The following is a 25127-nucleotide window of genomic DNA, read 5'->3' as shown; positions in this document are numbered from 1 at the left end:
CAATTGGATTGTGAGATATACAGTAGACAGAAGGACCATGCATCCTTATTGTGTAATCGCTACCAAATTAAAAAAAATGTTTAAACTATGGAAGCAATGGGTAATGTTTGTGGAAAATTCAGGTTGTGCCAGGTTGTGAGTAACAAAGTTTCCCTAGCACAACAAATCAGAAAATGAGCTGAAAGCTAATGCCCTCTTCAACAGCTCAAGGATTAGCATAAAATTATACTTTGAAGGAGGAAAAAGAACAGCATTGCAACAGTGGGGTATTGTTAAAGATCACTGGAACGGAGAGAGGGAAGAAAGAGACGAAAAAAAATCCGTACACCAGAACACTGCAAACTGGTATAATGTTTAGCAGATATTTAACGATTCTTTTGGTGTGCTAAACAACAGATTAACTTCATAGTACTCAAGTGAAAATTCAGAGAAATTCAGATGCAACACATCTGGAGAGCATCCCGTGGCAAATGGTGAATGGCTAAGTAATCTATTTCAATAGCAAGACATGTAGTGATAATTTATTGTTTGTAACGAGGGCTGTGAGTTTACCATTATTTCTAATGCGAAAACTTCTAAAATTATGTGAAGGATAAATGCAGGACTTCCAACAATTACATTTCTCTAGTGAGACATATGTCACTGATACATAATATTATTAAAATATAAAGTCATAAAAGTCCTACGAAAAAGGGTGTGGTTTTCAGTTCCTTATGATCTTGCATATGAAGACTAGTGAAAAAAAGTGCGGCATGTACCTTTTACGCTACTGCAGATGATTTTCTTTATGGGCCATAGCTTTTTAGCTTGGTTCATGTTTTCACATTTCTTACATCTGAAAGAGTGGCACAAATTAAATGCACATTAAAGACACGATTTCGGAACATTGTGTTGAAGCAGGTTTAACCCATTATTTTGAAGCTGTGCATGATAACATGTGATCTTTAAGCTTAACCTTTATCTCAAGCTGTTTAAAATGTTTTGTAGCTGTTCTTGTCTAAACGAATAAAGAGGATGATAAGCAGGGACTGGCATAAATAATAGCTGTTTTAAAACGGGCAAAGAAATTGATAGCTCTACAAGTGGTAGCCACCTGTATCAGGAAACTAAAGAAAGAGTGAGTATTCAGTGGAGAAGAATGACTGGAAACCTGACAGCAAAGGACAGAAATGGGAAGGGGAGAGAGGTCCTTTTAAAATGTTCTCTAATCATGCAGTGCCAACTTCAAGCTATGAACATAGGTTATAGTATCACTGGTGGTCTGCTGACTTTGTCCAGCCACTCCTAACTTCAGTGACTTACAAGATTTCATCAGTGTTGGAAGCTGGCTTGTCTAATGAATACACCAACCTTCATTTTTCCTTTTAATGGGAACATTGTTTGGACCATGGCGTGTACTCCTTCCACCACATCACACACTCTCTTGAGCAGAAGTGGAGACTACAAGCGTGAGAGTGGACAAGACTCTGCCTATGTCAGGGTAAGATCTCATGTAAAACCTGCAAGCATTGATGACTTTCCACAGAGGGTCACAGAAGCAACGGTCAAAGCAGCTCAGGAGATGATCAGGTCTAAACCTGTCTATCCTTACCCAAGTCGATATTACCTTTCATCAAGACCAACTTGATTCTACCATGCTTATCTATGAATAACTAATTCAAGTTAATATTCTTCACCTGTGATAAAAGAAGGCTCAGAAACACAGTATGTGAACTCTAAAAGGTATTGTTTCTTGAAGTGTCTGAACGATTAACCTCCTTAGGGTTACTCTCCTTCTTGAAGTTGCCTCATCACCTTCTCAGTGCTTTATAAATCACTATCACTCTCTTCTTAAGTTATAAGCTTTTACAACTTGCCTACTTGTAGACAAAGTCTTATTCAGAGTACATAACTTGTTCCCTCTGTGTTCATACAACCAGATAACCACTCTCCTGCACGTGAGGTTTCCTCTGTAATACTCACATCTACTTCTCACAGGTATTTTAGAGGTGTTATGTGCACATTAATTTATTTATTAATTAGGATTTCTAGACAAAAGAGGTCAGAATTCAGGTCGACAAGTATTAAACTTTCATTTATAAATAAAGGTTATTATGAATTTTTCATTTCACAGCAATTCAAGTTGCATAATGTGGACTTCACAAAGAGTGTCTTATTTTAAAAACTATACATCAGGTCTCCTGAGGGCTTCCAATATGGTTTTGGTGAATTGAAAGATAATCACAAATATATACTGAGGATTAGAAGGATTTTTAGCCATTAAATTTGTGATTAATAGGGGTCAAAAACATCCAGTGAAGTTCACTAAAACTATAGGCACTGATCCACCAATAAGCAAATCAAAAGTTTGCAGTAAGATGGGAAAAATTTGAAGTCTGGAAGGGAAATGAATCATCACTATGAAAAATAAAATGTTTCAGCTGTATTCTACTGAGAAATCATAGGGAGAAGAGTCATGATTCCTGAATTGATGCTTAAAAATCAAATAGAACATTTCTATGTCACTGTACTGTTTAATAATTTTTGACAGGTTTCTGATGTGGGATCAATTGAAGGATTTTGGAGAATCTGTTTTGGAATTGTTTTATTGTTTCAAATAAAGGCAAAATCCTGATCATAAGAAGTTGATCAATTATTGCATATGTCTCACTATTTCTATTTTAGCATTGCCGCAGCCCTTGTATCTGTTATTCAAGAAAAACTGAATCAATACCATAAGTATTCCATGACTATGTGTTACGTATACAAACTACATTATGAGGAGTATAGGACTGGAAAATATCTCAGTCACTCAGCCTACTCAGCGGCTATTGCAGGCAATTGTAACTACTCACTTGTTGCCACATCTTTTATCTTTTAATCTTAATTTTCTCTGTTCTAGAACATTGTTGTGTTCTACATTCAAAATTGTCCTTATTTTTCACCTTACATTTTTCATGTTATTTTTGGATCAAGGTTGTCCTTTAGCTTAAAAAATTCTTTTATCTCCTTAGGGTTTGTTCCCATTCTACATTTTGAGACAGCAGTAAAATTTCTCCCAGCTCTTGTTTTGCTATGCTACACAAAGCCAGCTCCTCTAGTTTTTTCTCACACATTAGCTCTGCACCTTTTGCTCACCCCATTCTCCTCACTTAGAATTTTTAGCTGAATTGTAGGTTCCTAACCAGATAACCAGATCCATGCACAATATTCTGGTAGATTACCCCAGATAAGGGTAAAATTAATTCCTCACCTCTATTGAAAAAGCTTTGCGTAATAAATCCAGTGACTGAATTTGCCTTTCCTATGGTTGTTTCCCACCTGTGGATAATAGCCATTTTATGATAAAAAAAATCTTTCTCCTCCTCTACTGATGACCTTTGAATTTTGTTATTAACCCACAAAGGCACGAATTTGTAATTCTGTGTGTTCAGTGTCATTTCACTGCAATTATAATCCAGGCTGATTATTCAAGATATTTATATTTTAGTGTATTTAGTGCATATCTTCAGGACTAGCACTGGCAGCTACCTTACACGCCAACACCTCTCTTTGAGTACTCACTCAATATAGTCTCTGCTCAAAACAATTCTCCTGCCTACACTAAGCAGTAATTTCTCACAGAGCACAATATCAGTTTACTCAGGTTGAAATATATTACATCTACTACATTTAACGCATAAAAAAACCCCAAACAACAGCTACTGCATACATCCCTCAAACTTTTTAAAAAATGCAGCATATCTTTTATCCTTTATAAAAATACATCTTACATTTGTTGTTCTACAGTCATATGGTAACAGTGGCTAAATTTATTTTAAAATATCCTGCCACAAATCTTGCAATTTCATACTCTAGTCCACTCAGAACTCTGGAAAGGACATGAAATTCCGTCTTGCCCCTTCTCACCTGTATTTCATATCACTTATTAAAAATTGAAGGAAAGTATTATTTTAGTGGTAGGACAAGCTTCCATTCATTCCTACCCCTTCAAAATGCAGAGTAGCCTCCCTTCTTCCGTCACCCTCATTTTATTTATAAGGCTAAAGAGCCTTTTGTTCTTTGTTTTGAATTCATTTGTGATGTCTAACTTGGCTCAGCTTTTGCTATCTTACAAGTTTTAACTGCTCTCTCTATACCTCATGAACTCCAGAATGTCACTTCCTTTGCTTAACTATCCTTCTTTTCACCCATATTCTTTTACCTAAACCTTAAATCCAATACCTTTTCTCATATTTTTCTCTTATTTTGGAGATGGTTATTTTTCAGCCAGGATGAGAGTGTGACTCTCAACTTTGGATAGAGTTCCAATGAATTTTTACTTTTTTGACTTAAAGTAAATTGAAGTCTTGCCTATATTCTGCCCTCCTAGTTCCTTAGTCCAAACGATACCACCGCCTGAATTCACTTAGTTCAGTAAGCACATTAAGGTTTCTAAGTTAAGCATTCAGAAGATACCAATTATCAGGTTGCTTGTGCAATTTTAATTCAAAATCTTTATGCATACACAGTATGAGAGAGTCATTTTGAACACCATTATTATTTCATTAGGCTTCATGCAACATACAACATGGACAGTATTTATTGGGCACATAATAATTCACGGTCTTTTTTTTTTTTAACCAATTTTTCATTAGGTTGCTCCCATCATAACTTGATGTTCATCACCCAAACCCTTCACAAAATACAGACACATTTCCTTTCGTCTCTACTTTTCTGCTGTGTTCATCACCTGATTTAGGGGAGATATCCATTGCTTTGATTTTCAGTAACAAGTGACAGATTCTTTAGTAACGCAAATTCCAAGCGCTCAAGTGGAGACTACCAAAAAAAAAAAAAAAATTAAAAAGTTGTTTGCAATCAAACATGCTAAACAGGTTTAATCGATTGCCTGAGGAATTGCTTGTGGGAATTCTCTTAGAAGAATATAGATGGGAGAGAGTTTTCTAAGACAGCATTTATCTCACATAATTAGCAGTGCACTACATGCCCCTCTACATCTTTTTCCTTGTTCTGTGCACAAGAAATTTAACTTCTGTGGCCAGCTCCAGTAGGAAGGTGGGTGCATTGAGGAGTGTATCCCAGATAAAAGAAAAAGGGTTAATTGCTAGAAACAGATAATTTTAAATTAATGATTTGGCCTTTCCATGACAAAATGAGAAGGTTGCCTCTTAGGGAGGGACTCGTTATCAAGGATTGTAGCAATAGGATGAGGGGTAACAGTTTTAAACTGAAAGAGGGGAGATTTAGATTAGATATTAAGGAAGAAATTCTTTACTGTGAGGGTGGTGGGACATGGAACAGGTTGCCCAGAGGAGCTGTGGCTGCCCCACCCCTGGAAGTGTTCAAGGCCAGGATGGATGGGGCTTTGAGCAGCCTGGTCTAGTAGTAGCCTAGGCAGGGGAGTTGGAACTAGATGATCTTCAAGGCCCCTTCCAACCCAAACCATTCTATGATTCTAGTTCACCAGGTCCAGTTACCAGGAACCTGATTTCAGGTTTCCACTGGATAACAGGAGTTAAACGTGGCTGTACTGAAGTGGAAGGCTCCCTGTGGCTTTATTTCCTATTTTTTTAAACAAAGAACATCAGATCGTTCCAATGCAAAAGAAGCAGAAATGTGGATTTACTTGTCCAAAACAACTCTGATTTACAGAGTTGTGAGTTATGCTGGAATTCACAGCAAGCCTGATCTTACTTTTAAGTGGTAAAATCTGCAAGTTCCCAATTGCAACGTTTGCAACAAATCATGCGATTTGAGGACTAAGTTAACAGGACCCGACAACAGTTTAGAAGGAGAAAACAATGTGATTAAGTATTCCCAGAGGGAGCATAAGAAAGCTATGGAATATATGGAGGCATAATATAGCCCTGCAGCTCCTCAGGCAGCTGGGGACTGACACCTATGCAAATACTCTCTCACTTTTGCAGACAGTATGACAACAGTTAGCACCACGCAGACTGAAACTACAGAGCAGCAGAAACATGGAAGGCCCAGAAATCTGCAAAAAAGTTAAGCATTTTAAGCATTAATCCACAAAATTTAAGCTGGCATTTTTTTAACGCTTCATTGCTAAAAAGCAATGTGCAAAAGTGCACAGAAGAAAGACACCATGTCCCATTTGCTCTCTGCTCCCATTCAGCTACTCCTTAACTAACTTTGATGTGGCAGGGACTGTAATACAGCACAGGTTCCCCACTCTGACCAGGGCATGTCTTTATACCTTGAATCAAAAGCAAGAGAGAATAATTTCTTGACAAGACATGTAAAACATTAGCAGACATCTCAATGAAACATTACAAACCCGAGAGCAAAACCGTATGTCCACTGAGCTTCTATGTTAACTGATGGGCCTATTATTCTCTTCACAAGACTAAAAAGAGACGGTCTTTCTTGAATTTTATTATTGACGTTTCCCTTTCCCTTAGGGGGAGTGGGACTAGTATTAGGTAAATCAATCTCGTTACCACTGGAAAAGAGGATCCACATGGGGCAGCTTTTTGGTATATTTGAGATCACTTATTACTGACTTATATAATGAAGTCATCAGCTTTTTTTTTTGGACTTCAGTTGATCCAGCTTTTTTTCTGATTTGAAGAATTATTATCTCACCAGAAAAGTATGAAGATCTGATAAGAACTGAGCCCAGTATAGCCAGCCAATTCCATGTAACACTAGGGCAATATGCCATACTTTTTTTCTTTGGAAACTGGTTTAGTTCCACAAATAGAAGGCAGATTGGGGGAAATGTAAGAAAAGTAAGATCTTAGAAATACTGCCCATGGACTGTGACTAAAATTATTGTATAAAACATAGTAATGTTTCAGGGGACACTTTTAAAAACCAGTTTAAACGCAGAAGAGTAACTCCAGTAAGAACAATAAAGAAAGGACCACCTTAGACTTTCAACATCTTCTCTATTGGTACACCCCATGGGATCTTGGCCTTTTGCCACACCATTCATGACATTAAAACACACTTTATGTTTACCGTTCAGTGGAAGTATCCTAACAAGTTGCCCGTAGGGAACATTCATGTGAACCTCCCCCCTTTCTTGCTTTACTTAGAGTAAACAGTTCCCAAGACAGAACAATTTACTCTCCAGGCTAGTGGCTAAGACAATTCTTTCACAGTCCTACAGCCTGCGAGTTTCAGTATTCCCTTTTTTCGTTGGGGATCTCAGAGAGAAGGGGGAATGAGAACATGAAGCCCGAACCTGGATCTCCTGCCTTTTTTTGAGTACTCTCTTAATCCATATCTATGTGCTGAGAACTAATAGAGATCAAGGAACCAGGTCCCATTAAGGAAGAGGGTTTTTAAAGCACTTCACTGAGGATAATTACAAAATTCAGCAAATAAGAATACATCAACAAAAAGTTCAAAAAAAAATAAATAAAGAAAAGACTGATAATTCAGAAGTTACTATAAGTTTTAAGATGTTAGAAAACACTAACAGCTGGCCAGTCTGTTAGGGATAAATCTTGCCTAAGCCTTAGATGTTAAGCTGCAAAGAAATAGAGGTCTCATTGCATTTGCAGATGGGAACTTTGGCATGAATGTGAGTTCAATGCCAGATGAAGGCTGCCTCATGGAAGAGTCCTCTTTTATTACCTAATCACCAACATGAAGCTGCACTACTACAAATATGGCAAATGAATGCACTTAAAGTCTCTGGGTGGACTAGATCTGACGTTTGTCCTAATGCTTATACTTCATTGTTACCTAAATGAGTCTGATAGCATTCTGTGGTCACTTTTGGCTCTGTGAATGTGAAGAATTAATTCAGTGGCCATGTCTTTTGATTCTTGTTCCCTGAAGTCTGTTTCTAACCCAAAGGCCAGTCAGAGTTTGACTAGAGGCCTTAACTTATAAACCTTAGACCTTTAGTATCCTGGGTGCACCCTTCCTGTCTCTTCCTGGAAGCAGTATTTTCACTCTATTTGAAGCACCTCCATCCTTGGTTCTAGAACTGTTAAAAGGTTTAGAGCTGAAAAAAAAAAATTCCCAGGAGGCTTTCTGCATCTAGTTCCCTGCTTTCTTACTCTCAGTACTAAAAGTTATCTTTTACCTCTTTCATGCCAAAGGACAGTAATTTCAAACAGTTCACTTTGGCAAGCAAAGATGATCTGTGGTTTTCCCAGTGTCTTGCTTTATCTGCTCTACTGAAAAGAGAAGAAATGTTAGCATCCAACACTGAGAATTCATAACATGCACACAGAAACCTTGTACACTAGGTGCTTTAAAACAGTAAATATTGGCAAAGGTCTATGGAGTTTCTGACTTTAGGTGGGCAATTGAAGGAAGTCGACAGAGTTTGGTGACTGTCGTCTCCATCAAAACTGTGAGGAAACAAACAAACCAACCTGTGGGCTCGCAGGAAGTGTTCGCCAAAAATTATCTGAGACAGCAGACACTGATAACATATTCCCATAGATGTTATTACTGTTCCCACATAAGACACAATTTTATTTACATTGCATTTAAAAATTGTAACTTCTGCTTTCAAAGTTTATATTCCCTTGGACTGCTCAAGGTCAGAATTCATTGTGGATGAAATACTCGTTTTCCTTTTTCCTAGGTTTTTCCTACTATTTCAGTCAAAGCAGAGTATCTTTCCATATTTATGATGACACTAAGGCCAAAGAGACTATGTTATGTATGGTAACATCTGTATTATATGACACTAATATAAGCCACTACGTAGTTATAAATTGTTGCAGGATCATCCCACCCCGTTATACTACCAGTAGATGTGAACACTCTATTAGCCCATGAAAAACAGTCATTTTTGTGGATACCATTATTTTAATAAAACCATGTTTTAATAAAATTGTCTGTTACTAGTTCCCAGAATTTTTCCTTAAAAGAACTGGAGTGACCAGAAAGTAACTGTGCAAAAATTATTTGATACTTATCCAAGTGTTTCCTGTACATGTCCAGTCTGAAACTCATTCTTTACTACAAAACTCAGTGGTTAGCTCAGCAGAACTAAGAGGTGAAAGAAAGGGCAATCTGTCCTCCCCCAAATGCACTAAAAGGACCGTTTAAAAAACCTGCCTTCATGTCAAGTATGCAAAGTTAGATGTTTGGGAAACCCAAATCATCTAGATAAAATAAGAAAAACACTAAATAGTATTTTAGACAATTACAGGACTGTTATTGTTGTTCTAGTTATGGTCAACTTGTACTAAATTTTCTTATTGCACTTTTCAGAAAAAACATTAGTGATGTTATGATTTAATAAGAAACTATTCCTTTGTACTAACATACTTTTAGGAGCCTTACCACAGAAAAGAACTTAACTTTTCATCAGTTCTTGACGGCTGGAAACTATTTTACTTCCTCAAACCATCTTTATAATTCCTTCAAAGGAATTATCTGGACAACAAATTCATTGAAATTGAAGGCTCCGCCAGCTGAGTCAGTTCATCCCAAACTCATCTTCCCTACAAATAATTCTACTTTTGTCTCAGGCATCTGCGGGCATCACAGTGTTGGTACACGGGTGGCTTTCGGTTTGTGGGTGTATGAAGAGGTTTCACCCTGAAGCTGTGATTCATAAAGGGATTCGTGCCACAACCTACGCTTCTTTTAACAGCGTGACTCCTCCAATAGCACCGCTGGTGGGGGCAATCTCTGTCCAAGGTGCTCGCTCCTTGCACCGCCACCCGCTCTTCCCGCCGGCAGCTGCACAGTGAACCCCAGCGAGGAGCTGATCTAGCAGAAGCACAACTTTGTCAGCTGAGTAATTTTCCACCTGATTCAGTTCTCTTCATGGTTATCCAGCAGAGGGGTAGCTATCAAAGGATGGGAACCGCTTAAGCTGGTTTAAGCATTGCTGCTGCCAAATGCTAGATGGATTTTTGTTTACTAATTTCTTACCAGAGAAGCTAAAGCATTTTCTTTCAGTATGAGTTAACACTACACAAAAAGCTTGGCCAAATCCCAGTACTGCAGGGAGCTAACTGTTCATCCTCTGGGGAGGTGACAACAGCATGTGGTTACTCTTAGGGACATCAACATTATGACTGGTTGGGGATGAAAATGGTCAGGAAACAAAGGGGAAAACCCCTTTCTTGTTAACTCAGCTACTGAAATTTGAGGTGGGAGAAAGAGGAAAGGGGAAAAATGGGAATTTAGCTTAAATGGCCTTCCAATGGAAGCTTGAACCATAAAAGCAGGACTCCAGGCTAGATCCTTCTTCATAAGTGCAATATAAGCATATAGAAAAAATAGAATCATAGAATTGTCTAGGTTGGAAGGAATCTTTCAGATCACCAAGTACAGCCATCAACCTAACACTGACAAAAGCCACCACTAAACCACATTGCTAAGCACTAAGTCTACCTGTCTTTTACATACCTCCAGGAATGACAATTCCATGACTTCCAATGCTTGAGAACCCTTTCAGTCTAAAAAGCTGAAATAAGAGGAGAGGTTCTCATTAAAGAGGATGTGGTTGCCTAACTATTTGTCAGCAAGATCATGAAGGATGAAAGGAACTTTTGGTGATATGCTGCTAAATAAATCTACCAATCTCTTTCTTTTCACATTTATTCACCTGTTTCCATGAAATTTTCAAATTCACTAGAGGAGTGATAGAGAGGATGAAAAGAACCTCTGCATTTCTTTATGGAAACATTGTGCTGTCCACTACCAATGTCTTCAGTGAGCTCAGTAATGAGTTGCTGAAGCAAAACAAAGCAAATATTAAGGAAAATGTGTAATTCAAACTTAGAGGTTCCAGCTCCTTCTGTGTGAGGAACTTTTAGAATGGAAGTTAAAGACCTCTTACATCACAAGGGAATATAGGTGCTGACGACATACAAAAATCATGGTATGAACAAATTGTCAACATTTTTTAACAACAAATATAGGCAGAATGTATAAAGTATTATCTTAAGATGTAAAAAAATAATTGATCTACATAAGGACACTATGAAAAGAAGCAGATGTTCAGTCAATGAAACAGTATCAAAGCATTCTGCACAAAAAGTATACTGTCAATACAAATGCACTTAAATCTTTGTTTTCCTTTAAGACCTAAAGGCTCTGAAATAGTCAAGTCATGCAAAATAAGTTATTTTGGCTTTTTACAAAAAAATTATATGCAGCTATAAGAGGCATCTGCTAACTGCAGAGCCACCAAAAGGCCCAGTTTTTAGACTTAGAGCAAAAGCTCTCACCACAATTTTTCAGAAGCACTTTATCAGACTCTTCTTTGCTTAGTATTTATGGTGTACTTAGAGAGTACACAGTGACAAGAAGCTCTGGAACCCTGGTGAAGTTTATGGCCTTATACAGAAGGCTGGACTAGATCATTACATGGTCTCTGGCCTTACAAGAGGAAAAAAAAAGTGTTAGAATCTCATCCAAGCTGTTGGAATTCCCTTTTACACAGATGAGTTTAATACCCATGCATTAGTTCTCAAAACTATTATCCCTTACTTCAAGGAGGCAGGGAAATTTGAAACAAATGTAGAAACAACAATTACAAAAAATATATACTAGCCAGCTGGAAAGGAAATGTGAAGCACTCTTATATGCAGAACATGCTACTACTACTTTTTTCACAGAATTAAACACAAAGCAAACAGAAAGAAGCATATTAGCAAAGTCAAATCTGTATTATCAAGCCCATGGGTGACAAAGGAAAACAGATTCTGGCAAGTGGGCCAAAAAAACACCATTTTGAGGTTTACTACCCTGGATCTTTAATGAGGAAGAAACAAAAGAAAAAAAACTTTATTGCAAACTTCCATTTATTTATTTAGTCATCTTTTCCTGGTTATTCACACCAATACATTTTCTGGAAATAAATTTAAACAAACTGCATAACATTTCTCTGGAAACTTAAAATATTAAAATGATTAGTTCCCATAATAAAGATCCAGTGTGATTTGTGATATTAATATATATATATAATAGAGATTTTCTTTCAGCTACTATCCTGAAATAACTGGATAGGGACTTTTTGTCTTTTCTGTTTAGCTAAATGGGACTTTCTCTTATACATGTGAGAGGCTGACACCACATGTTTCAGAAGACACCTTGCAACATGCAGAATCTCCCACCTGCATCTTATCCTTACCTTGACAGTTAGAGAACATTGTACTTCAACAATGGGAGACATATTTGGTCTTCCTTTCAGTAGTCTTAAGTTTAATTACTGCACCCTGAATGTAATTGCTAATCATATGAGAAGACAGTTCCTCTTTCAGCCCTGCCAGATGGTTGGTCTCTATCACTTCTTCAGCAAAAAACTGTGCTTCTACCTCAGCTCTAGGTTCTCTCTCAGTTACTCTATGTTTTCCACGGAGGAACACAAGTCTCCCTGAAACAGGAGCTAGTACACCTCCTTGCCAAAGAAATGCACAAGTTTGCACAGCTGTTTGGAAGTATGTAATATTTATCTCACATATCTACTAACATATTTCATCACAGAATCATAGAATAGTTTGGGTTGGAAGGGATCTTTAAAGGTCATCTAGTCCAAACCACCCCACAATGAGCAGAGACATCTTCAACTAGGTCAGGTTGCTCAGGGCCCTGTCCAACCTGACCTTGAATGTTTCCACCTCTCTGGGCAACCTGTTCCAGTGTTTCACCACCCTTATTGCAAAACATTTCTTCCTTATATCTAGTCTAAATCTTCCCTCTTTTACTTTAAAGCCATTACCTATTGCAACAGGCCCCAGTAGAACGTTTGTCCCCAGCTTTCCTGTAGACCCCTTTAAGTACTGAAAGCCTGCAATAAAGTCTCCCTGGAGCCTTCTCTTCTCTAGGCTGAACTACCCCAACTCTCTCAGCCTGTCTTCATAGGAAAGGTGTTCCAGTCCTCTGATCATCTTTGTGGCCCTCCTCTGGACCCGCTCCAACAGGTTTGATATCATGGTTTGATAGGAAAGCCATGGGGGAAATTCTTCACTGGATATAAGCCAAAACTAATTAATTTAGGAACATGAACAAAATACCCCAAGATAAGGCAGTTTGCAAAGCTACAGTGCTCTCAGCCTACAGAAAATGCTCATCAAGAGATCGTTCAAAGCAGCTCATCCATTGCTGACGTCAAGTTAAGAACACATCCACAGCCAGTAATACAGCTTAGCTAACCCAGGCAGCTGGTTCAAGGATCCAGTCTCATGAGGACCCCTGCACAACTGCAATAGTTTATCATGGCTGGAAAGTCAGTTATCAAGGTGTTTTGTTGGTTTTTTTTTCCTTTAGAAGAAAGGGGAAACCAAACATTGCACTCTGCAAATGGTGAAAATACATTGCACAGAGTTCTGAGAGGAAAGCCACAAGGGTTTAAAACGTGAAGAAAGGATGTCAGTTCAAAAACAGGAAATGTACACTTTGTTCTGGGCTTGAGCCTGAACTCCACAGGACTTACAGGTGCTAAGAACATTTTACACCAAGAGCTATCAAGGGATGATGGTCTAGTTGCTAGCCAGCTGTTGGGGAAAGTCAAACCAGCATTGTCCTAAGTTTTCCATACATAACCAGCTTTAAAATGGGGGTTTCCTCTTCCTGCTTTTAGCCAGTGAGAATTTTCGTTTTCATAAGGGATGTCGGGCCTGTTGGTGTGGAGAATCAGTTTGGGGACTGTGAACACTGCTGCTGCCAGCAGTCCATGGTGCTGATGGAGAGATTTATATTTGAATATGGTCAGTGTCCTCAGCCTGCAGCTGGAACGGATTATTTCCAACATTTTTTGAAAGGTCAGTTGGTGCGTTTCTGTGTCAGCATTGTCAAGGATTTATGGACAGCAAGAAAAGGTCAGTAATGCACACAAAATGGCCTGCCAAAATGAGTTGTGATCTACTAGTGGGTTGTTGCCCTACGAAGTTCCACTAAACTGGAGACAACACACAGAAAACCCACTTGTTAGTTTACCATGCCATTTGGCAATTGCTCAGCATAGCTCAGGTCTCCTGCTGAGATATGAAAAAAAGTGATACTAAAAGTCACAATAGGAAAAAAATTCATATATATCATCTTCATGGTCCATTTTTCTTTCATGTATTTGCCTGTAATAATGTAGTGTTCACTGGATTTTCATGGATGTCCAGGGTATGCATGTTAAAAAGAGCTGATCGTACTCAGAGATAAATTTGCCATTTTACATTATTGTGCTACAGGATCCTTAAATGCGCAATACTCTCATTAAAAAGATGCTGCTGCCTATCTTTTATGAAATTAAAAAAGGAAGAAGTATGGCAGGTTGATATTGTGACAATTTTTTTTTTAAATGACTAATGAAAAAGGCTGGACTATGTTGTCACATTTTACAACAGTAACCGACAATGGCTGCACATGAGAAAGAGAGCACATAGATAACCTTTCCCGTCATCCCGCCATCCAGATTGTGTCCAGACCATCGCATGTATTAGCGACTGACTGACCTATCCTTCTTTGGTTTGGACCCATTTAGCTTTTGGCTCACAGTCAAAATCTATAGCTCCAGCAAATACAGAAAAGGAGGACTGTCTAAGTCGCCTGTCAACACCTAGAGTAACCCACTGAGCTCAGACCCAGCCTGGCAGCCTTCGTCACACATTGCTCATTATGCCATGCTAGTGGTAGCACCGTTCTTACAGGTACTGTTCAAAAGCACCAGCCCCCAAAGCAAGGATGTGTGATGAGCACTGAGCTACTCCCGGGACAGGGGCTCTCCAAGTCTCAGCACAATTACCTCCTCCCGAGTTGCTGCTTCCCCTTGCACAGAGAGACAAAACCCAGACTCCTCTTGTGTAACCCAGCCAAAAGATCCTGCAGAAAACAACAGAGTATTGTTCCTCCTAAAATCCTTCACTATTTCCCTAGGCATTCGACTGTCTTCCCCTTCATTTGTTTTCCCCTTCCCCACCAGAAAGGGCGCCCTGCTCTGGCGCTTCATTTTGGCCTTGGCTGAGATGGCTTAGAGGCTGCTTCTGCTTGGTGATTTGGTCACCGCCGCAAAAAGGCACAGGCCCCCAACTAGAAAACCCTTTTGGGACATGCCGAGTTGGGTGTCTGTGCCCTGTCGCCCAGACAAACTTGCAGAAATCAGCATAGCTATGATGTTTTGCATCAGACGAAGGTCCCTCCCTCAACCTGCTTCTATTTTATTGCTGTGACTGGATAAATTATGGAATTACATCAAAGAAGAAATGAAAACAGAAATGGCTTTTTTTCTCCTATATCAACCATTTGCTGTGACCCATTTCTGTGTCCTGTAACCTTTTCAAGGAAGTCAGATAAACTCTGGATAAGCAATCAGAAATCTCCTGTTGTGGTTTCATACTTCAGCTATTGTTGATACTGTCCTTCTAGCATGCCCTAGTGCAGCAAACCACTATCCAATAACCTCACATTAGAAATGTAGCAAGGAGGCTCGCTGTGGTGTTCTCACCATGGGCTCACATCAGGCAGCAGCAAAATGGAGAGAATAAACATTGGAGAGAAGCTACTTCTAAATCTCAAAATAGTACTTCATTTTGAGTTCTGTTCATCGCTGGGATTCATTCCAATTTTAATGAAACAGAATTTCTCGGTCATATTTCCACATTACGTTTCCATCTTTCATTAAAGTAGAGCCAGGAAAGCACTTAAGCACATGCTTAAAACTTCAAAATGCATTCTGAACGTATTGCCTAATTCCTGTGATATTTTTGTTCACTGGGGGTCTTCACAAGTTCAGACTAATACTAGAAATTGGCTTTGATTTAGATAAAAGCATTCTTGTCCTAAATGAGGTCAAATACAGCAAGGCCAGAACCTGAAACCTTCACATATGCTGGGGGAGACAGACACTATCATTCTTCCCTATGCTCATGCGGTTAAAACATTGGCTAGTTAGACACAATACAAAGAGAAACAACCAACTCCTCTGGCTTCCCTGCTGCAGACGGCTGGCCCATATGCTGGCCCATGGGCTAGGTTGGCTCCCATGCTAGCACCAAGAGCAATGACCACTTTCAGCAGGGTGATTTGCTGAGTACAGTGCTATCCAAATTGAGCTTTAAGACTGTAAAAGCGGCAGCGCAGCGGTTCTCCTCGCCGGTTTTTTGGGACAGCCCTGAGTCTTTGTTGTTATTACCGGCTTCCCTTTGTCAAAGCAAGGGCATTTTGTACCAGAGGATGTTCCCTCAGTCGTTTCCCCCCTTAGGAGCCCCATGTCTTCACATAAAAGTGCAGGATTTCCTAAGTGGTTCACAAACAACATGCCAAATTCTTAATCCACTTTCAAAACGGTATTTTCTTCAGTAGTCTTCGTGAGGAAGGTTCGGCTCCCAGCGAGCAGGAGCAGGCTATTTTAATACAAAGGAACTCAGACCTTTAAAGGGATTCAAGCTGCTCTTTATATCTTCCAGAAACCTTGCTCTGAACCGCATGCTCCCAGCGTCTGCTCCCTATTCTCACCTATTCTCCTTCTTTCACCTGGGGAGTTAGGTAATGTCTGGCCCAAGTACAATAAGGCCCCCACCCCCTTTAAAGGCCATCTTATTCTAGAACAACATTGTTTATGGATTCCATATGGTCTATCATTAGTGTTATCCTTGATTCTCTGTCTCTCACTTTCCTCTTGTGCAATAAAAGAGATGAAGTAACACATTGTAAAAGAATGTGTTTGCAAGATAGAATAGACATCTGCCTCTCTCCTTTGGACGCTGCTGCGAGAATACAGTTGCTACCTATTTTGCCAATTTGACCCCAACATGTCTAGGGCCTCTCAGAGCAATTGTGCGTGAACACATCAATCTGTTCATGAGCAATAGCTCTGTGTCTGAGATGGCCATCGATTTTATTTCTTTTCACTGTTACTGGCACATTTTGTCCTAAAACTACACAAGTTATTGTTGGTACTGTTACAAAAGCTGTTAAGGATCTTTCGGGGAAGATGTCGCCTGATCTTTCTGGAACATTTTTTAAAATGTTGTCCTTCTTTTTTTAGAGCAAATATCGTTCCTCCTTTGAGCCAGCAAGCCCTGCATGCCCAGGCAAGGCCAGGAAGAAGTTATGTTTCCATTTTCAGAATTGAAGACAGAATGCTTTGCACATTTCTAAGAAAAAAACAGTCCACTCCAACTCGACCACATAACTTGCTTTAGATCTGTCTGTGACAGTTTAAAAATTAGTAAGAATAATTTCATCAGTTAAAACCACCTGCTGTTTGATTTATGATGACTGTGCAACATCTAAGAATCAGTAAGCACAATGGATATTGCTGTCAAAAAAGTTCATTTTGCCCTCTCTTCCTCTTTTACACCATCTTAAGTCAGGAATACCTCAGGTCAATTTGCCACAATTAGTCTTCTGTAAAACTGTACAGAGGTGGACGGCTTCTGATCGCAGTGGAGGCAGCTCCCCCACCTTACACTGGTGCGGCTGAGATGGGAATCAAGCACAAAGGCTGCAAAACTGGTCTTTAACCACACACTTGGTGCCCTGTCAAGCTTAACAGCATTTGGAAAGCTGTTTGCATGTCTCATTTCATTGTCTGCTAGCCATAAGGCCATTGTTTAAAAAAAAAAAAAATGACAGTATGTCTTCTCTTATCATCGCATGGGAAAGGATATAAAAATATAAATAACCCGAAGGCATCTGTCTTTCTGGATTTTTTGAGAATAAACTCATCCTAATGAAGACATAAACGATATGCTTTAACAGAAACTGCAGCATAGACTCTGATAGCAATTATTATTTCTCTTCTACTTCCGAAGTAATCAGACTTGAAGGCAGGTCTCCCTGTGTTACTTACCAGACATAAGACAAAGACTATTTTAAAAACACTGAAACTATTCTTTCCTCTTCACTGAAGACCTGGTGTTTCACTGGTTACTCAGGGAAAATTATTGATGGAGGTGGTGAAATATTTTTGGAGTGAGGTATATAGATGTGGACATATTTGTTATAGCGCTAAAATTATTTTTCTCATGCAAAAGATAACCAATCAACAAACGCAGATAGACAAAAGCATACTAGTTGCCAGCAAGTTCATTGAATCTTTCTTTTTAAGTTAGAGGAAGCTTAAGTTGGCCTTCCTGCCAACTTCATTTCATGGTCTTGTGTCTACCCTCCTTCTACATGCATCCATCAATTTCCAGCCAGAATTGTAATTCTGTGCACCACTTTTTTCCTTGTAAGCACCTGAGTGACTCTTGCCTTAGTCTTTTTTTCCTCTGCTTTCTGAAATCTGTATAATCTGAATTTATCTGTGAGGTCAGAAACAAAGTAAATTCAAATCTGTGCAACCTATGAGAGAATAAAGGAGTTCCTTCAGATTGTCTTTGCAATTTTGTGAGTAAAGCTGGCCAAGGCAGTGATTAGATCTTTCACAACTGCAGCGCCCAAGCAATAGATACCCACTTTCCAGGGCATGGAGGTGTACAACTGGCAAAGCATCCTCCATTCACCAGAAGAGGAAGCCCTTAAGAAGGACAAAAGACTGCATGTGGAATATCGTACGGTGGTAGACACACTAAAGATCTTAACCTAGATGCATTCCTATAAATACTGCGAAACCTCAGGTCACCTCAGGTGCTTGTTATTATTTTAATATTATTGCCTCTGACTGACAGTAAAAGTGAATTGGAATAGTGTGTTTGAAAACCCATATGTTGTATAATGTACTTACACCAAAATATAGTCAAACTTCTGTACTTGGAAAGGTCTGCTCACCATTAGTCTGGGACTCATTTTTGGACACTGGTTTTTACACTGTTTCATTTGAACTCGATACTGGTAAAGTCTTCTTTTCTCTACCATAGTCAGTACAGTGTAATTTATAGTGTTATGCAGATGCCGGATCATTTGAATCTCCATTCTGTTGCACATAATTTACATTGTCTGTGGCAAATAAAAAGGTAAGTACAATCCATATTGCAAATGCACGGTACCATTGTGAATTTGCATGCTTTCTCCTTGTTCTTCTTCACCTCATAGAAGTTATGTGGCCATTGTAGAAATGTCTAATATCACAGTGAGTATCCTCTTATCAGTTATGCTTGGATTATAGAACTAGCTGTTTCTATATACATCCTCATAGCAGTCTTCATTATCACCCTAAATAATTCCCAAGCTATGGGAAAAAATTCCGCTGAACTGAAATATTACAGGAAAAGTAAGAACACTGCTTGAAAATACATATATAATGTTTTATTCTATTTAATTCCTATTTGAACAAGCAGTCCTAAATCAGTTGTTTGTTTTTTTTAAAAAAATTAAATCATTTTACAGATTTAAATCCATTTGTGTTGGACCATTTTTTTACGTCAGTGACACATTTGGGTGGGCCACACAGCTCTTTTGAAGTAATTTTCGCTTGAGCATTGGTGTTTCACCATGTCAACGAACATTTCCCTGATGCAGGAGAGCATCTAGCCTTCTCATGGGTCAGGTTTGAATGGAAAGTATCAAAGTAAATTTAAATACAATAAAATACACAGTTCTGTGAGAAGATAGCCCACTGAACCTCACTCCTTAAGGTCTGGTGTCTTATGTCTGAGTTTCCATGTTCTGATGTTATTGTATGAGGAAAGTTTATATTTCACTTTTACTTGAGCTGCAGCATAGAAGGTCTCTTGCCTTTCCATAGGATCCTATTTTTACAAAAATTGTTGGAATTTAGACTGACATCTCTTTCGAAAACTTGGTTCAGTTAGACTGAAGAGTTGCAAAGATATTAAGGATGAAGTGACTGACAGATGGGCAAAGAGGCAACGTGGTTGCATGAGCTTCATTCTGATAGGGAACCATGACAACTAGAAAGAGAGATGTGGAGATCTTTAGCTGGAACAAGTTGGTACAGCTTCACTTACCTCAGTGAGGTGGAGTGACCTGCTGAGTACTAAAAATAGATAGTAATTAAAAAGGAAACACTGGGCTGGGCAAACTCTATCTGAATGCTCTCCCCTCTGCACCTCCTTGTGATACAAACACAGTGTAATTGAATTGGAAAGATTTCTTCACCCGTTCAAAAAACAGCATGTTTTTAAGTGAGTATCAAACCCAGCACTTTAAAATAGCCATTGCAAAAGTATCCTGTAATCAAAATACAGTACATTTGTTTTGGCATAAATGAAAAATTCACTTCTTACCCTTGAATTTTTGACATTACTTTTATAACACTGCAATTTTACAGAACAATGCTATGTAAAAAATGGAAGTGTGATTTTTCTGTTTATTTATCTTTTAATCACTTTTCCATGTCCTTTTGATAAGCTACCAGGAAATTTTTTATGTAATTTCTAAAGATATAAAGTATCTGCATTTTGCACCTCCCTGTAAAGCCGTTACCGAATAAAGTGCTGCATAATAAAATAAATAAATAAATACCAAAATGTGGTCTATCACTACTACTGCATGGAAAATGATAATATTAACCAAGGGCTGTTTAAAAAAGTTTCATGTGATAAATCACAGCTCGTCAAAAAATCAGATGAATGAATGAATGAATGCGTTTAAAGAATATAAGCAGAAAACAGATAACTTCAATCCCTTTTCAATTCTCTCCACCAAAAATAACCTTCTCAACTCATTTGATGCAGTACATTAATCAAACATTATTGATTAATATACAGAATCTGTGACGTGCTAATGTGGGAGTTGTTTAAACTATAGAAGTCTTTAAAAACTTCCCTTCCCCCAGCAGGGCGATCTCAGGTGGGATGTTAAATGTATGCTCAGCCACCGGCTACAAGTCACTAAAGCAAACACCGAAGCACCTTGGTGAAGGCAATACTATCAACTGACACTTCTGCTCAGTGACCCTCTCAGGTCTCAGAAATGGTCTTTTCAGATTCCGGGTCTTGCTGTATTGATTTCAATCAGCAGCTTTTCCTAAGAGCCCCCCTTTGAAATAGCCCAACCAGAATTTCTACGCTCTATCCCAAGTTTTATCTCAGGGTTTTTATTGGCATTTGACATCGTTCAGCTAAATGACAAGAGAGGATTTTGTGTGTGTGTACTCATTTCCCTACCCACATTTTTTTTTAATTATGTTTGTTTCGAACACGAGTAAATCTCTCTGTTTACTTACGCTTCCACTCGCTCCATCGAGGAAGGCATACTGAGCTGCCTCGAGTGTTGTTTCCAAAATGTTTTTACATTTTTGGCCACGCTTCAGTGGGACCAAAGTATTTCTGTCAACGACTTCATTAATGTCAGGATTTTACCCCTGGCTTTCGCATACTGGCGGCACCCCGCAGGAGGCTCTCTCGCCGCTCAAATCCCTGTGCTCCCCTCTTACCCTTCCCCGAGCAGCAGAGGCTTCGGTAGCCCATGCACCCTCCATGGCACAAGTTGGCAAGGGACCAGGTGGCTGCTGCTCCTCGCCAGGGCACAGGAGCAGGGGCAGAAAGGTGAAAAGCAGGCAAATGCCGTGCCCCCCGTCACAACTCTCCCTCACGAGAAGCTGCACCCACCGCCCTGCATCTCCGAAGGCACGGAGCAAAGCAAGCTGGGGGGAGGCAAAGTCGCCTAAGCCATTTTTGCACCTCCTAACTTCTATAGCTCCCAGCATACATTAAAGCCGCCTAAAGGGCTTTTTGATGGCTAAGATTTGGGCGGGGGAAGGGTATTTCAGACAGTAAAAAAGTTTCAAAGTTTTTCTCTTTTTCTGTTGTTTTTTTGTTGTTTCTTTTTTTAAATAAAGCAAGCGATCAGGAAATCCTCAGCAGAAACTGAGAATGGGTTCCTGATGGCTGGATGGATTTTGCCAAAATCCATTTTAAGGTTTACTTTGAGTAAGCTCAAATCAGGTTGCCATATGGAATTACTCCATGCAGCAGCCTGACCTAGAGCAAAACTGAACAAAGCTGAGATTATTTACTAAACTCCTAAACCGCTGGCTGTTTTGCATCTCTCCCACACTGGATCTAATTCCCTAAGTAAATAAGCACGTATTAAGTTAAAAAACAAAGTTAATGAATAGGCCAAATAGGTAGGCTATTTGATGACACACAAAACACAACCGTGGGTCAGCATCCATGCCGCAGACTGTCTCAAAGCTTGCTGGCACCTGCAGCTTAGCATATTTACTGCTGTAGCCAAGAAGATTGATCACAGGAAGCCGAAGCTGTTCAGTTAAAAAAAAAAAAAAAAAAAAAAAGAATCAGCTGTTTTCTATGAGCAGTCTGTCAGATAACCAGCCTAATAAAACTGTGGGCATTTCTCTTGAGCTCAAGAAACATTCATGCTGGAGAGGATACTGGAGTCATTCTAATACTTTGCAGTTGTTTTGGAGGTTAGATAGAAAGCGGCACAGAAGAAAGGCTCTGCCTTTGTGATTAAAGAAAAGGCAGAAACAAAAACTGAAATGCACAGTTGTGCCGTTGACTAAAATAGACATAACACTAACGCTGGATTTTTCACCTCACTGATGCACTCCAAATTGAAAACACAAAGGATGCCTTTCACTGGTATTAAAAAAAAAAAAAAATAAAACCGACACGACTGTCCCACAGAGAAACCAGACAGACAAGACACGGTTCTGCTTTTGTGAAAATAATTCATAACCTGATGAAATGTCTTGTGTCAGAATCAAAAGTAAGAAGCTTCAGATGAATGGATCTGACTCCTGTTAGAAATGCGTGAGCTGCTCTGCAGTCTCTGCGCTCCCCATCTTGGGCTGCAAGTGGATGCAAAGGTAAGAGGAAAGCAGCAGAAGGCTCAGCACACTGCCATCCTACTGTCCTTTGACAGGGCACAGCACCAACATGGAAAACACTGACCTTCACGCATGGGCTTTTGGCTGGCTTGCACATACAAACGTGGTTTCACCAGCCGTCCCACTGTCAGTGCAAAAGGGCATTCCCGCCTAAATTGCTTTATCTGTCTGCGTGCAGGCAGGACTCCACCAGGCAGGCAGGCATTTATTCTGCCTTGATGAGAATAGTCTTCTGGGTGTTCACTCAGTCTTGCTGGACTGCGGGGGGGGACAAAGCACAGTTTCGCATCTTCTGTTACCTTCTTACCACTTGTGAAGCTAATAGCACAGGAGAAAGGTGGCAACCTAACCTGTGTTATCTTGCAAAACAGACAATATCAACGTTAAAAAAAAAGTATTTTAAATGCTGGTGAGATGCTCACCACTGTTTCAGCCCTCTTGTGCTTGTAAACTCTCTACAAGCCAGAAAACCATTTCGTGTAATGGACACGTAGACAACCACGGTAGGTGGCAAACATCAGTGCAACCTCAAGGCTGCTCTAGACCATCCCGAGAGGCTGACCAGTTCAGAACTACCTTAGGCTTCAAGGGAGACAGAAGAACCATAGAAAAGTTCCAGTCTGTCCTTTGAAAGTGAATCAAATAATCAAAAAAACCTTAATCTTTCCTTGCCATTTTGTCACGTTTTTACTTTAAAAAAAAAAATTAAAAAGTGGCACATTTGATAATGTTACAAGTTCATCTGTTTGTAACACAGCTTTGGTATAATTACCAAATACATCATACTAACAATTCCCAGGAATATTGCTGGAAGTGAAAGATGGCTCCCATATGACATTTACCACCTGCTACACTGGGTACCAAATAATGCAGCTTATAGTCAATTGAAAGCTTGGAATATGCTGATACTTTCTGGTTTTTATTTCCTAGGCCTCAGTTTATGCTCTGCATTTTATATTAATATAAATTTTTATTATAGAATTTTTTTTATTTATAGATTTAAAAGAGTATAGATAACAGGTGAGAAATATAACGATAAAAAGGACAAAGCTGATGGCAGTTCGTGATAATAATGAACAAATGAAAAATAATGATGAGATGAACAGTAATAATGAACATTTCGTTATTTGCATGTAAGTTAATGCATGCTTAGACAAAGACACAATTTTTGCGTTTCCCTCTCAGGTGCATGTGACAGTAGCTTTTGTTGTTATTTTTCCAATACAGGCATATGTCCTCTGGTTTCAGTTTTCATCTTTATGTTCTGTTTGCAGGGTAAGAGCGATGACATTCTGCAATGCAGCTAAAGTAGTATGTGTATTTGGTATGCTGAAGGCATCTATCATCTTTTGTCTGTAGCTTTTCAGAAAAGTTCATCACCTCCATTCCCCCAACCAATAGCTTTCTTGTAGCAGAACTAATGCCTGTGAGAAAAAGATTGCAGGGTCCTCAGTATGGCATTTACACCAGCTGTATGAAGAAGGGAAAGGGAAAGGGGAGTGCAAGTGACGGAAACAGTTGCTGGATAGCCATTTTCCTCATAAAAAGGAAAACAAGATTTTCAGGATCAACAGACAACACTTGTTGGGCAAGCTAGATCACGGGATTTGTGAAATCACAGGCCAGGGCTTGGGGCAGAAGGGAGAAAAGAGAAATAGAAGGCATAATGCCTGAGAGTGCCGAAAATTAGAGGACTGGGGAGAAAGGCAATGACAGACTGTGGGCAGAGAGAGATGTCTGCGAGGACGAGCAGGCCTGATGATGGTGAGGTCCATCTGTTTCCACGTACACAGAGCCTTGCACCTGGCCTCTGAACCATAGTCCAGGGTGTTGTGTGTATGCCTAGGAGAACTCCTGTTAACATCCACGAAGAAACCATGTAGTCTGTCAGGGTTTCTGCTGCGGTGGATAGCCCTTTTTATTCACACAGGCATGCCGGGCTGCACAGCAGCAGGCTATTTGTGACCTTCTGACAGTCAAAGGAGCTGCATCAAATGAAATTGCTGATGCCGAAGCCTCTGATGGCCACCATATGGGGATAGAGGAAGTTCCTGATGGTATCACACACTTTTATTACAATGGCCATGACAGCAGATTTCCTCACTGCAGAGCAATTTGCCAATGAATGTAAGAGCCAAGAGTCAATAGAGACCAGTGGGCAATGGGTATTCTTTATGCACTAGAAGAGGGACAAGAGCAGGCATGGATGTGGGAGGACTTTCAGCACACAGAATCCAGGATGATACTCAGTTTTGTTGCAGAGCTGAGCATGGAGAAACTAGGACCACTGCTGCCCTGTGAAGGACAATATGGTCCCATGAGTGCCTCTCAGTGTCTTTTTTTCAGCATGGGCTTCAAAGACAGAGAGGTAGGTCAATAACGGGCATTTCTGAACCCCCTCAACCATGCATTAAAAAATTAAAAAAAAGAAGGAAAGAAACCCGACACATGTTTTGCACAGCTAAATAGCATCGTTTGGGGAAAAGATTACACCATT

The sequence above is a fragment of the Rissa tridactyla genome, chromosome 3 (genome assembly GCF_028500815.1).
Source record: "Rissa tridactyla isolate bRisTri1 chromosome 3, bRisTri1.patW.cur.20221130, whole genome shotgun sequence".
Taxonomy (NCBI): Eukaryota; Metazoa; Chordata; class Aves; order Charadriiformes; family Laridae; genus Rissa; species Rissa tridactyla.
The sequence above is the reverse complement of the archived record's forward strand: the minus strand, read 5'-3'. Positions refer to the sequence as shown.